We start from the raw sequence: 14,296 nt of genomic DNA, 5'->3' as shown, positions 1-14,296 counted from the left end.
ACAGCTGCCTCAACCTGCCACCATGACACTTTCCCTGCCATGGTGGACTGTAGCCTCTAATTTGTGGCCAACCTACACCCCTTCATTAAGTCGATTCTCCAGCATGTGTTGTAGCAATGGGGAAGGAACTGATGTGGTAGGACATCTACAAATCAGTGTGAAAAGGCAGGCATGTTTAAAATAGGGAAAGGCTTCAGAGGAAGCTTCATAAACAAGAGAATTTCCAAATAGCAGTCTTTATGTACACTGTATGTACAACACCAACATTAACAAGTAAAACACATCCAAGTTTCAAGGAGAGACCTTCTAGGCTTGGTGGCACATGTGTGTAATTCCGGCACATGGGAAGATGAAGCAGGAGGATCTCTGTGAGTTTGGGTTAGCCAGGAGTACATAGTCAGTTCAAAGCCACCTTAGAGTTTGTCTAAAAATAAATTTTTTTCCAGTGAGATAACATAACAAGTCCATAATAGATAAACAGAAAAGTCCAACAATAGAAGTGTTACTGAGAACGCAGAATGATACGGGGCACCCAAAATCCCGGGATATGGTATAAGTTGAAAACATTTTTATGCCAATAAAACTGGGTACACACATACCCTGTGATCCTGAAGTCATGTGCATGTGTACACTGCATTAGAGGATCTGCATTCTCAGTTCCAAAACCTGCATTTTAAGATACAGGAAGCACAGTCACACTGGGCACAGGGTGAGTCTGCAGCCCTAAGTGCTGTGGATCCCCCACAGTCCTCCAATTCTTCAGGGCACTGGATGCTAATTGTCTAGATTTGGCTCCTTAACACTTGGTTAAGTTGTTAATGCAAGCAGGCTATGTAGTCTCTGGGGCCTGGGAAAACATTTGACTGTCATTCTTGAATTAAACTGCTGTGCATGGTTGCAAGAATCTGCACCCAGGAACTACTAGCCGGTGTCTTGGTGACATTAAACATGTACCCCTTCCCTGGATATTCCCCGGGGTGAGCTTAGATTGGTCCCATTTCCAGCTGATAGAATTGGAAGTAGAGCTTAGATTGACTATGAGCTCCCTGCTTCTGATCTTTTGGATTATCAGGGTTTAATGTCTTTTCTACAAAAAAAGACAACATAAGAAAACTGTAATTTATTGATGTTGGAATCCCACTGTGGCTGGCATCATTACCACGGCACCATTCTGTGAGTTGCATGTAAAACTGGGCTCTAGCATTAATTTGTGCCAAAACAAGTTTGCTGAGTGATCAAGACAAGAGAGATGAAGTAATAGAAAATATTTGCTAATGTAAGTACATACGATTTTAAAGTTTTAAGCTTAGGAAGTTGTTAAAATCATACAAATATTATTTTAAAATGTTTTATGTGTTCAAACATGTATGGATTAATTAATCAATTAATTAAACAGAGCATATAAATCTAAAGAAAATAAGAAAACTATCATTATAAGAACTGTGCCTGTTTTATCTTTAGTGGGTTAGAGAATCTGGTGATGACTTATCTTCTGTAGTCCCCTTTAGCTGGGTGTGGTGACACTGGGTTCTGAGGACCACAATATATGGGCTTTCACCATTGGTTCCAAGTTCTGGGTCAGGATCTTCTCTGTCTACATAAGGTTTTCAGTCTGGAACTTTTGGTCAAACTCAGATATGAGCAAGGGCTCAGCCTTGTGAATAGTCCTCTGGGTCTGTTGCAGGGTCTACAAGAATATGACAGGGGGATGGCTAGTAACTTTTACCTAGTGAGCATCTCAATATGGGGGGCAGTTAGCCCATAAGAGGGCAAAATGTAGGAGGTAAGCCCAATTTTCATTGGTCTTATGGAAACATTTATTTTACCCTTTCTGAGTTTTCAGCCTCTAGGCACAATGTAATTTTCAATGAACATTTAGGAACTTTTCCAGATTTAGGGGAAACTTTGTTCATGAAGGTGGGACCATTGTCAAACCTCAGGAGTAGGGGAAACCCATAAATACAACATTTTGTTTTCAGATAATAGAAAAGAATATGGGTCTCTTGTTCAACAAGAACCACCATCCATTTGCCTCCTGTTTTTTTGTTTTTTTTTTTCTTAGCTTGGTTTCTCCCTGTGTTCTCTCTGTCAAGGTGAAGAGTTCCCTCTCTCTAAAGAAGGCCCATGGACAGTGGCATTGGCAAATGCATATCAACTGTTCATGGTATGCATGTCTTTGCCCTTCTCCCAGCAAAATGAATGGGATAAAGTCAGAAGATCAGCCCTTTGTGCTGAAGTCCATTGGTTGAAGGACTGGAACTATACCACCTTGGAGAGGTGACAACTGGAGCCTTGTGTACCTGATTCCATGTTGAACAAACCTGCTTCATATAAAACCTCTTCATGTCTGATAGTTGGATTGTATCAATCACCTTTAGGAAGTGCAGAGTGCAGCTGCTGTGGAGCTCAGAGTGGAAGCCAGAGGCTACAGCCAGCCCCAGAGCAGAGCAGGATACAGCAGTCACAACTGCAGAGGTAATAGCAATTAGGGCTAGGCCCCTGCTTAAGATGAGAGATGAAACTGATCACATCCACCTTCTACCACAGCTATGAGTGTTTCTGCATTGCCAGACCCTGCCTGCAGAAGCTAAGCTTTGAGCTCCTGTTGATCAGAGCTGGATGGAGGAGCCAGAGTCAGGGCAGGTCCTGGAGTACATTTCCCCTCATGACGGATGGTATGGAGCCTATCCATATCCACTGCTATGTCCCTCCTCTGTTCAGTGGAGTCTGATGATCCTAACTTGGCTGCTGTCTTGGTATGGCTCTTTTGGGTTATCATCTGGTAGTGGGCTGGCTGGGCTGATGGCTATCATTTTATTAAGTCAGATATGGTTCTGGCCCAGAAGATGTGCCTCATAATGGGTTATTTCAATGTTATGCATCCACTTACTGCAGTTCCCCTCAGGAGGTCCATTACAATGATGGAGATGTAAGTTAATAACAGTTCCTGGAAAGAAGTCAATTTATTTATTAGCATAGTTGTAGCAGCAACTGCTCACAAAAAAAGCGGGCCAAACAAGACCAAGTCTTTTGGATAGATAGGCCACTAGACTCTTCCAGGGTTACAGTGCCTGAGACATTCATCATATCCGTCCTACTCCACAAAACTCCTCCAGGGCCAGGGTCTTTACAGATTCATTACTTCCTTACATTGTCCAGTACAAAGACTGTAGCACTGTATGTGGTGTGACACATGCTCTCATGCTCTCTGGTGCCCTTGCCCGCCCCAGTCACAGTCCACATCCAAGTGTGAGCCCCCAACTTCATCCATCAGATTTTCCTCATCTCAAAGCCTCCAGTTATCAGTATTTCATGTAAAAAAGTGCACTAAGCTCTTGGGTAAGCCTCAGAAATTTTGTTTAAGATAATATTAAGACCTACTTTGGAAAATCCACACTTGCGTGACTAGAGATTGAAATATTGTTGGCAATTAGTTGCTCATAGAAACAAAACCAGATGCTTTTCTTTTATATCAAAAAGCAACTTTCTTTGAAAAATCTTATAAAATTACATTTATGGATTCATCTGGCACTGTATCAATTTCTCTATACAATTACCGTAGCATACCTTCTAAAAGTAGGACACAAAAAGAGACACATACTCAGACCAAAAGAAAAAGATTCATCATTCACATTAAACATAGAAACACAAGGTAAACCAAAACCAAGAACATTTTTCAATTGTGTCATACTCTCAATTTATTTTTCCTTTATTCCTAATTTGGCTTTTTCAGTTTTGCTATATATACATATATACATACATACATACATACATTACATACATAGTTTGTTAATACTATCTCGAGGTTTCAGACAAACCAGAGTTGGGAAAATTGGTTTTTCTGCTGAATTGGGAAGAAGGGAGCTCCTCTTTTCTTTGGAAGAGATTGCCTGTGGCAGACCTTGAGACCATTTCAGCATCTGAGTGTCAGGATACACAGGAACTCAAAAACTCTATCATATCCCCATCTCTTGATTAACAAATGCTGAAAACTCTTGCTGTGATCTCTAGCTAGAACCTTTTCTCCCAATGCAGGGGCACCCCATCCTCCACTTTCTCTTTGGGCCATACACAGTGTTACTGGCCCTTGCGATCTCATAAGTGAGCAATTAAAGTGCTCCCAGTGTCCTTCTGAGCCGTACTTTGCTCTGGTTCAGCTAGCAGAGTTCATAGGAACCCCAAGTAACACCTCATTCCCTCTATTAACAGCAGACTGAAGCTGTAATATGCAGCTGTGAAGACCATTGCCATCACCCCCGACAGAAGTTTCATCCTGAGTGGGCCTCTTACTGTGCTAAGTGCCCTATGAGTTCACACAGCTGAAAGTGGTAAATAATACAGCTCTTTGGTAAGTCACACACCAGTGTTTTCCCAAGAAACATAAATCCTGTTCTTCAAAAAATCCATCAATGTGAAAATGAAGATTTCCTGAATTGAAAATCTTAGACTCATCATGCAAATTGTTGATCTCTCACCCCCACCCGCCATCCCTGCCTCCAGACCAGACTTCAAAAGATCAGTTTCCTTTTTTCCACTTCGAGTTGTTGGTCCTACTCACTTTGTGCCTCATTTAATGACATGGGAGTTGCAGGTCTTCACCTGTGGCAGTGAGCCTCTGAAATGATATCTCCAAATGCCTGACCCAGTCTAGTTTTCCAACTCATTCCTCTGAAACGTGTCTATAATTATGATTATTCTTAGGTCATTTGTCAAAAACAAACAAAAAATCCAAGCCAAACCAACAACAAAAAGGAGCAATGATGATACAAAATAAGTTAGGCTTTACTGTAAAAACATGTGAGCCATTGCTAGGCTTGTTCAAGAATATCCTCCACAAAATCACAAACACACAGTGAAACAGTATTGTTTCTACTGTATTTCAATAAAAGCCCATAGGTCTTAAGACTGCTCTAAACATTTAGCATATCAGGTACAAATGTTGAGACAAAATCATTGCTAAAATCATTGCTATAAAAACTTATAAAATTGTTACAACATCAAATGTTAGTGGCTGTTGATAGTACATTTTTTTTGTAAATGGACCAAAGGGTTTATGGAACAGAGTGACAATATTGTTAAACTAGTTACTTTTTAAAAGTAGATGTCTTAAATCTGGGTGATACTTTAAATTTACTTTTAATTACTTTTAAGTCTCTCTGTCTCTCCTGTCCCTCTCTGTCTCTGTCTCTGTCTCTGTCTCTCTCTTTCTGTGTGTGTGTGTGTGTGTGTGTGTGTGTGTGTGTGCTCACATATGGTTATATGCACATGAGTGCAGGTGTTTATGGAAGCTAATGGTGTCAGATCCACTGGAGCTGGAGTAACAGTGGTTGTGAGGCACCTGATGTGGGTGTTGGGAATCAAACTCCAGTCCTCTGGAAGAAAAGTAAATGCTCTTCAGGGTTGATGCATCTCTCTAGCTCTCCATCGGAAGTATGTTTTAAGGATTTAAATTGTAAGGCTTTTGCAGCCATGGTTCTTTGAATGTGTGCTGTATTCTCAGCTTAACAGAACATGCAAAGCCCCCACAAAGTGGATACCATGTTTGTTCACAAGGAATGGCTGCACCAGGTTCAGTAGATCAGAGGTCTTGTGAAAACCTTGTGAAATAACATCCAGAATACTGAAGTCCTGAAAATGATGAAGATCCAGGGGTCCACGATGGAAATCACAGACAGAAAATGCAAAGCTTGGACATCTTCCGAGTCTCCTTCAGCTTTGTTTAAAGGCTCCATAGTAAGTGCAATACTTTTGGGGAGGAAAAATCATCCCACAGATAAAGATAAAGGCTTTCAGAAGGAAGGAATTCTTTTTGTTTATCTTAGCCTGGAATTCTCACTCTATGGCGGATAAATATGGCTGGATCTGAAAAGAATAGCCCGAGGGACATCAGGGAGACCTAGCTTAGTGACGCCCTCAAGGCCTACATTCTCAGATCAAAGACCCCAGGTTTCCCCCACACAAATTCTTTTTTATTTTTTTTCACTTTTGTATTGATTACTTTATTTATGTTTAAAATGTTTCTCCCTTCCTAGTTTCCCCTCCCTTCCCCTACCCTATCCCCCCTGCCCCATGCCCCCTTCTTTGATGAGGATGCTCCTCCACCCACCCACTTCTGTCTCACCCTCTAGCATTTTCCTCCCTTGGCGCCTCAAACCCACACAAAAATTTTAGCTAGTGTCCTTATATACATACTTTATTCAGTCCTGTCTAGCTTCTGTCCACCATTATTAGTTTGCTTAAAAGTAATTAGCAGACACATGGACACACCAGTAAAATGGGGTTTTAGTTGAAGTAAAAAGACAGGAAATATGATCATTAAAATTTAAGAGGTGGTCAGATAAAAGTCCTGGCCATCTCAAGTGAATTAGTCTTTTAATGGTAGACTATAAAAGGTGGGGAGTAGGAGGTACCCTAAAGACAGACCCCTACTTACCTGTGTCCAGCCTCCCTCTATGCCTTAATGTCACCTGGGCCCTTATAGATTCCTCAGAGCTCTGTAAAGTGCCTCAAATAATAACTCTCCCTGCTGCCCTTCAGGTCACATTGCTGCCTAGATCAGTCCCAGACTACCATTCTGAGGTTCAATACTTTTTTCTTACAGCATTAACCTCCCACACCTACTAGATTCTAAATCCACAATGAAACAAATTGACCCTAATGGGACACAAACTTCAGAAATCATTATCAGTAGGAGTAACTGTGGTTAAGAGCACTGAAGGCCACCCAGGAACATCTCTCAGAAAAGACGACATTCCTAGAAGGAATTTCCTTAGCCTTTGCCTCCAATCTCTACAGCAGTCCAATGTCTTGGTTATTTCAATCCAGAGCATGAGGAATTAAGAACTTCCATTAGACTCATCTCACCTGTCACTGCTGTATGGACACCAACTCTCTCTCATTCCTGCTTCCATAATGCCAACAGTAACAGTGGTGACCGTGACCACTTAGACCCTTCACTTCCCTGGCACAGTCCTATGGCTTTTAACGTTTTCATGTTCTTCTTACAAAAGACTTGTGGGTGAACAGTCATTGTCTTCATTTTACAAACCTAGAAATGGATTAAACAGCCAAACAGCACTGTCTTTCAAATCAGCTTAAATATTACCCCTTTTAGGAGTCCCTTTGAGATGGTGCCTAAAGGTCTCAGCATCCAGGTTAGAATCTTCTCTTCAGATACGTGGCTTTTAGGGAAAATGTAATTTTTCTAGTTTTATGGGAACATCACTGTGCCTGCTTTCCAGGATTCTCAAGTTGGAATGAGATGGAGCTTCAAGAACAGGTTCTGGGATATTATAAACACTTGATAATTAACTTGTGTATCATTTGCTCAACCAGGAGATGCCCATTTAAACTGCCAAGCTCTCCTTTAGCCTTAATCATCCTTCTCCCTTATAGTCAGTGCAGATGCATAGGATGTTTTCTCATTGTGTATTTCACTCAGCTACAGAGTGTGCTGGATGAGGTAGGTAGGATGAAGTCCAGTATCTACTGAATGGATATGATTCAGATCACAACCTTAAATTAATTTAGAACCAAACATTTCACAGATGTGGTACATATTTCTTGGTTTTGTCCTCAGAGAGAAGTGTGGTAAAATGCAATTTCAACCAAAATTCCAACCATGCAAGAATGCTTTATAAAGGAATGGTTCCTTTATAATTAAAAAAAACATTATACTTTTAAATTAAAAAATTATATTTATTTATTTATATGTTTAGGTTAGAGGCATCATCAGCACACATGTAGAAGTCAGCAGTTAACTCATAGGAGCTTATTTTCTACCTCCTTCATGTGCATTTCGAATCATGTGTGTACTCTGTCTCTCTGTGTATATGTGTGTGTATGTGTGTGCACATTCATACATATGCATTTAATTAAAAAATATTCTGAATATAAAAAGAGCATTCATTTGAGAGAGTGTCCCAAGTTGGTTCAGCAGTCACTGAGAAAATGTTTTGTTGTCACCTTGTTGATTTTTACAAGGATGTTGGGGATTCAAACTCTGGCCTCATATTTGCATGGCAAGCACTTTTGCTAACTAATCCATCTCCCAACACCCTACAAACTACATTTTATAAACTTTTTAGGTTTACTATATGATATGATAGATATAGATTCAGATACTATCCATTTCAATACAAGTTGTTTGGGTCCTTAGTAATTTTTGAGAATATTAATAGGTCCTTAGATGCCTGGCACTGTTGGCTCATTTCTTTAATCCCAGCACTTGGTAGGCAAAGGCAGGTGTCTGAGTTTAAGGCCAGCCTGGTCTATGACCTTGTCTTCAAAAAAACAAAAATCAAAAAAAACAAAAAGGAAAGAAGGAAGGAAGAAAGAAAAAAAAAAAAGAAAGAAAGAAAAAGAAAGAAAGAAAGAAAAAGAAAAAAGAAAGAAAAAAGAAAAAACAGGAAAAAAAGAAAAAAAAAAAAAGATGTCCTTAGAACACAGGTTTGAAGACTGCTGCCTTAGACTAGCAGAAAGTCTCCTGAGGAGATCAGACTTCCTGGTAATTTGCTATGGTCACTAGGCACTAACAATAAACGAGAGCCACTGTTAGTAAAAGTACTGATGTTCATTTGTGAGGCTAAGCACTGGGTTCTGTGGTATACACATACACACGTCCACACACATGCACACATGCACACACACACCTCACAGGTGCATGAATACACACTTACTCCAAATTGTTTGGAAAGAAAACCTTTTGTTTTTCCCCAGAATGTGGAATATGTGCACACCCATGAGATATAAAACAAAAAAAACCTCAAATATAACAGCCACAATTTTCATGAGATGTATGTTTCATACATCCGTGGTCTGAAGGTTTTATTTTATACATTTTGAAACAAACACACTATTTTGGTTTCCAGTTGTGGGAATTTGCAATTTTAAGCATGAATATAATGCTCAAAATATTTTAGATTGTGCAGTATTTTGGATTTTTTGTTCAAAAAAATCACTCAATGTGGGCAGGGGAAATGGCTCCATGTGCAAAACTCCTATGAAAGCTTGGGGATCTGAGTTTGACTCTCCAGAGCTCACAGATACCTAATGGTGAGGCACTTCTATAATCCACACTTTCCTATAGTGTCCGTTTGGATTTGTGGTAGACTCAAAAAGTTAGAATGTGTTTTTCAATCTTCCTAATGCTACAACCCTTTAATAAAGTACCTCATGTTGTAGTGACCCCCGATCTTAAAATTATTTCATTATAACTTCATAACTGTTACTTTGCTACTGTTAAGAATTGTAATCTAACTATCTGATATACAGGTTATCTAATGTGTGACCTCTAAAGAGGTCAGGACCCACAGTTTGAGAATCACTGAGGTAGAGTTACCTGAGAAGACAGAACTTCAATTTTTCAAAATGCCGTAGGTGAATCTGTGGAACATTACTTAGTTAGTGATGGATAGGGAAGGACCCAGTCCATTGTGGGTGGCACCACCCTGGGCAAGTGGCCCAGAGCTATATAAAAAGTAGGTTAAACAAGCTACAGGGTACAAGTCAGTGAGCAGTGATCCTCCATGATCTCTGCTTCAGTGCGTGTCTGCAGGCTCCTGCCTTGACTTCCTGCCCCGACTTCCTTCAATAGATTGTGATATGAAGCAGTGAGCTGAATCCTTTCCTTCCTGAGTTGTTTTTGGTCACAGTGTTTATCCCAGCAACAGAAATACGGCAAGAGAGGAGGCTCCTGTCCAGCTGGTCTACACACCAGCAAACAAAAGATCGTGTGTCAATCAAGATGGCTGATGAGTATCAATAACTGAGGTGACTTTCTGGCCTCCTCATGTGCATCATGGAATGCACATGTCTGTACTTATATGGGTGTGCACACACACATATACATGGACATGCTTCATACACAGAGCAAAGAAATCTCAGTGTGTGTGTGTGTGTGTGTGTGTGTGTGTGTGTGTGTGTGTGTGTGTGAATCCTACAGAACAAGTGTGTTGGCTATCCCTCAACAGGTCATGTCACCCAGTAACTAATCCACTACTAAAGCTGGTGAGGCTGAACCTTGATCCAGACCAACAGCCAGTACTGTTCCTCTATCTAGGGAATGATGGCTCCTGAGATGAATGCTACATGGGTGACAGTTATTCAGAGCTTTACAAACTGTTTCACAAAATGGCTTTCAAATATTATTAGTTCCGTTAATTCTCACAGTACCATAAGGCAATACAGATCCCTTTAGAGATATGTCCAAGGGCTGTGTTCTTTTCATTGTTTACACTGATTGAGTTATTCTCACTGAAGCAGCCAAACGCTACTGGACAGTACCATTCACATTTCTCATAGTATAGGTGTACTCCAGCTACTCTGAAGGTATTTTGTAAATATCCAGAGAACAAAGGCTTCAGGTTTATAGGCCAAGGTGCTAAATAGTGGGTGTTCTGTTGAAATGAATAGAACCAGAGATAACATATGTCCCCACAACTTTTATTTCTTTGTTTATATCTATAGGTGTTTTGTTTGTATGTATGGCTGTATACCACATGTGGGCCTAGTCCTGTGGATCCAGCAGCAGGTGTAAACTCCCAGAACTGGAGTTTACAGATAGTGGTGAGCTGTCATGTGTGTGCTGGGGATTGGACCTTGCCCTCTGGAAAAGCAGCTAATGACAGCTTCTGAGCCATGTCTCCAGCTCCTCCTACAGTTTCTAATTTTGACAGAAAAGATGCAATAACAATAACGGGTATACCTCTTAAAGAATATAGCTAAAACAATTAAATAATTTGAATAATTTGAATAGAGCTTAGCTTAATTGGGCTCAAAGTCTTTGGTGTCTTTCATCAAAATAATTATAGATATTCATTTGTAAAAAAAAACTATTCTGAATTTCAGACTGTATCAAGAACAGCAAGGAGGGCAGAGTTGGCCTGTGGGATATGATTTGGGAGCTGTTGATTTAGTGGGGTTGTTCAAATGTAATCCCTAAAGCAGCAGTTTCTGCACCAACCCTCTCTACCGTCATCTCCTTGTAAGTTGGAACCCATATGAGTAGGATTCATTGCCATCTCATTGGCCAGGACATAAAAAAAAAAAAGAAAGAAAGAAACTGTCAGGATACATAAGGAAACAACTGGCCACCTTAAACCTCTCCTCCTCTGCTGCTTTTGTTTTGCTGCTGCCAACGACCTACCCCCATTCAGTTGGTAGCTTCCAAAAAATAAGAGGTTTTCAGAACTAAATCTGTGTTTATCACTCACCTCTATAATCCTCTTGGGATAAACTAAACCTTTTCCTTTCCTTCTTTTCTCTCTAAGCTAAACCATTGAAAGGAAATCCCTGATTAGTCTTTTTCCAAAGCCACTAAATTAAAGGGCAGATCCAATGAGATAAAATAGTACATAGAATATACAGTGGAGTATGGGGGTGGAAACAGAGGACTAAAGTCTTGGGCACACAGACGACTTGAGACCTCCTAGAATCAGAGCAGAAAGGGGGAGGGGTGTCTGCTAACTGGAAATGTTTTGCTGAGGTCAGGAGACACCACCTATGTCTAATCTTTTTCTGACATTCCATCTTCTCCTTCTATACATGGAGTCATACCTTATGACTGTGAATAGAATTCACACTCCTGGGAAGTTAAGCTCAACTTCAAACCCTTCAGGCCCTGGATGCAACTCCTAGCCCTCCCCTTTCTCCCACATGTTCTCACAGGGCTCTTGCCTGAGGTGCCCCAGTTTCTCAAACTTTATTGCCCAGCAACTCACAATTAAAAGTAGGGAACACATGGTGAAGAGCAATGTTGTGAGAGCCAGCAGAACAAAGTGGTCCAGCTCCTCCAAAGGATGCAGGGACCAGAGCCTGTAGTCTGAATCTGAATGAACATGGTCCCTGGAGGAACAGCTGGGAGGGTGCCTCTGGTGCCTGTGCATGGCATAGAGGTTGGACATGGCACCCAGGTTGCACACCACAGTTGCGAGGACCAGCAGCGCCATGAGGCTGGAGTAGAGCACAGAGAAGCCTATTACCGAGAAAATGAGCGCTTCTTGTGGATCATTTTGATGAAGCACCAAGTACCAGGACAGTACTGCACTAACTTCCCAAAGCCAGCAAAGGGGCGCACAGAAAGCCAAACAGAAGGCGCCTGCGACTGGCGCCACCAGCACTCCCCGGCGCAGGATGTGCCTTTGGTAGAAGAAGGGTGTCCCAGAGACAGCCAGCACTCCATCAGTAGCCGTAAGTAAGGACAAGGCTAACCCAAAGAAGGATGTCAGGAAGGCAAAGTCTTCACATAACTGATTGCCTGGGGCATGCAGCAATTCCTTTAGGTTCTGGTTTTATGTGTGGGCAGCTAGGACCATCGGGCTGATCAGACACTTGCCCAGCAAGTTGGTGGCCGTCAAGCCACACACTAGTACATAAAATACCTAGGGAGGTGGGGGCAGTGGCCCTGGCCGGCAGGACCCTGGCGCGCCAGCAGCACCAGCCCAGGAGGTTGCCCAGCACCCTGCATCACCACCCAGGAGGTTGCCCCCACCCAGGTGGCCCTGACTAAAGAGCACTCCAATTATCCCATCTGCCTGGAGGGAAGGCTGTGGCCATGACAGCTCTGAAGGAGCCCCAGGTTGCTCAGGGTGCAGTTAGGGCACAGAGGTTGTATAGCAGAGAAAACTCCGCGGGTGGTTGGGTGTTGTTCACAGTCAACCCTCCCATCTCTGCTCCCTAGTCACACCGTTGAGAAGGGCAGGACTCTCCGCCCCTGTGAGTGTCCTGTGAGGCAGAGCTGAAAGCAGCTCTGCTAAGAACCCAGCCTGTTGCACCGGGTCCTAAGAAGAGACAGAATCTGTACCCATTCTGGGTAAAAAGAAACCAGCTCTAACCTAGGACTGAGAAGGCAATTTCAGTAAGAGGCATCCTTGTTCACTGGTATGCAAATCCTGTCCTGGAAGTTTAGAAGAGAGAAAATAGGACAATTTTATTTAACTGGGACTCCAAATATGTTAGGGAACACAATGATATATGTTTTAAGGAAGGTGCCGTGACTTAGCCTTAATGCTGTCAGATATAGCAATCTCAGGAATTATGGCCTTTGTCTCCAAGATGACTGCTAGTCAACCAAAATTTCACTTGATGGTAAGAAAAGGAGGACAGAGGGAAAAAAGAAACCAAGCTGCTCTCATTCTAAGGAGACCATCCAGAAGTTGCATATAACATGTTTGTGCATTTTCATTGATGGAAATCAAATGGCCTCTTGTAGCTGCAACAGAAACCAGGATTTGCCACCCTGAATACAGTACCTTAACCCTCTTAACCATCCTCATGTTGAACTTGGAGTTTTTGTCTTTCAGGTAAATGGTGTGCAAGATTTTCATACTGGGACAAGAATCTGAAGAAACGTACTTAAAGGGAGGAAAGACAGATGTTTGACCAACAGTTTTAGGAATTTCAGTGGATAAATGGCTTACTCTTGTGTTGTGAGCCTGTGGTCAGGCAGCTTGTGATGATTTCCCCAGAAGTTCTTTTATTGTTCATGAGAGTTTACACTATCCTGGGTTTTTTTGTTTTGTTTTGTTTTGTTTTTTGTTATTCCAAATTAATTTGCAGATTGCTCTTTCTAACTCTGTGAAGAATTGAGTTGGAATGTTGATGGGGATTGCATTGAATCTGTAGATTACTATTAGCAAGATGGTCATTTTTACAATATTAATCCTGCCAATCCATGAGCCTGGGAGATCTTTTCATCTTCTGAGATCTTCTTCAATTTCTTGCTTCAGATACTTGGAGTTCTTGTATACAGGTCCCAAAAGCTTGGAATACCCAAGATGCAATTCCCAAACTAAATTCAGCTCAAGAAGAAGAAAGACCAAAGTGTGGATGCTACAGAACTCCTTAGAAGGGAAGTAAAAATACTCACAGGAGGAAATACAGAGATAAAATGCGGAGCAGAGACTGATGAAAAGGTCATCCTGAGACTTCCTGACTTCATGGATCCATCCCATATACTGACACCAAACCAAGACAATATTGCAGATGCCAAGAAGAGCATGCTGACAGGAGCCTGATAGAACTGTCTCATGAGAGGCTCTGCCAGAGCTCAGTAAATACAAATGTGGATGCTTGCAGCCAACCAGTGAACAGAGAATGGAGTCCACAATGGAGAAGTTAGAGGAAATACTGAAGGAACTGAAGGGGTTTTCAACCTCATAAGAACAACAATATCAACCAAAAAGACCCCCACACCCTAAAGCTCACAGGCACAAAACCACCATTGCAAGAGTAAACAGGGATGTATCTATGGCTACAGCCACATAAGTAGGAGAGAATGGCCTTGTTGGGCATCAAT

At 41.6% G+C, this 14,296-nt stretch overlaps 1 pseudogene; it reads right to left on the bottom strand.

The window, feature by feature from the left end:
- Positions 1 to 5,501: 5,501 nt before the first annotated feature.
- LOC116888933 lies at positions 5,502 to 13,325 on the bottom strand (annotated as a pseudogene).
- Between the last annotated feature and the right edge of the window lie 971 nt (positions 13,326 to 14,296).

Source organism: Rattus rattus, chromosome X (assembly GCF_011064425.1).
Source record: "Rattus rattus isolate New Zealand chromosome X, Rrattus_CSIRO_v1, whole genome shotgun sequence".
NCBI lineage: Eukaryota > Metazoa > Chordata > Mammalia > Rodentia > Muridae > Rattus > Rattus rattus.
This window is presented reverse-complemented; position numbering and strand designations above follow the sequence as displayed.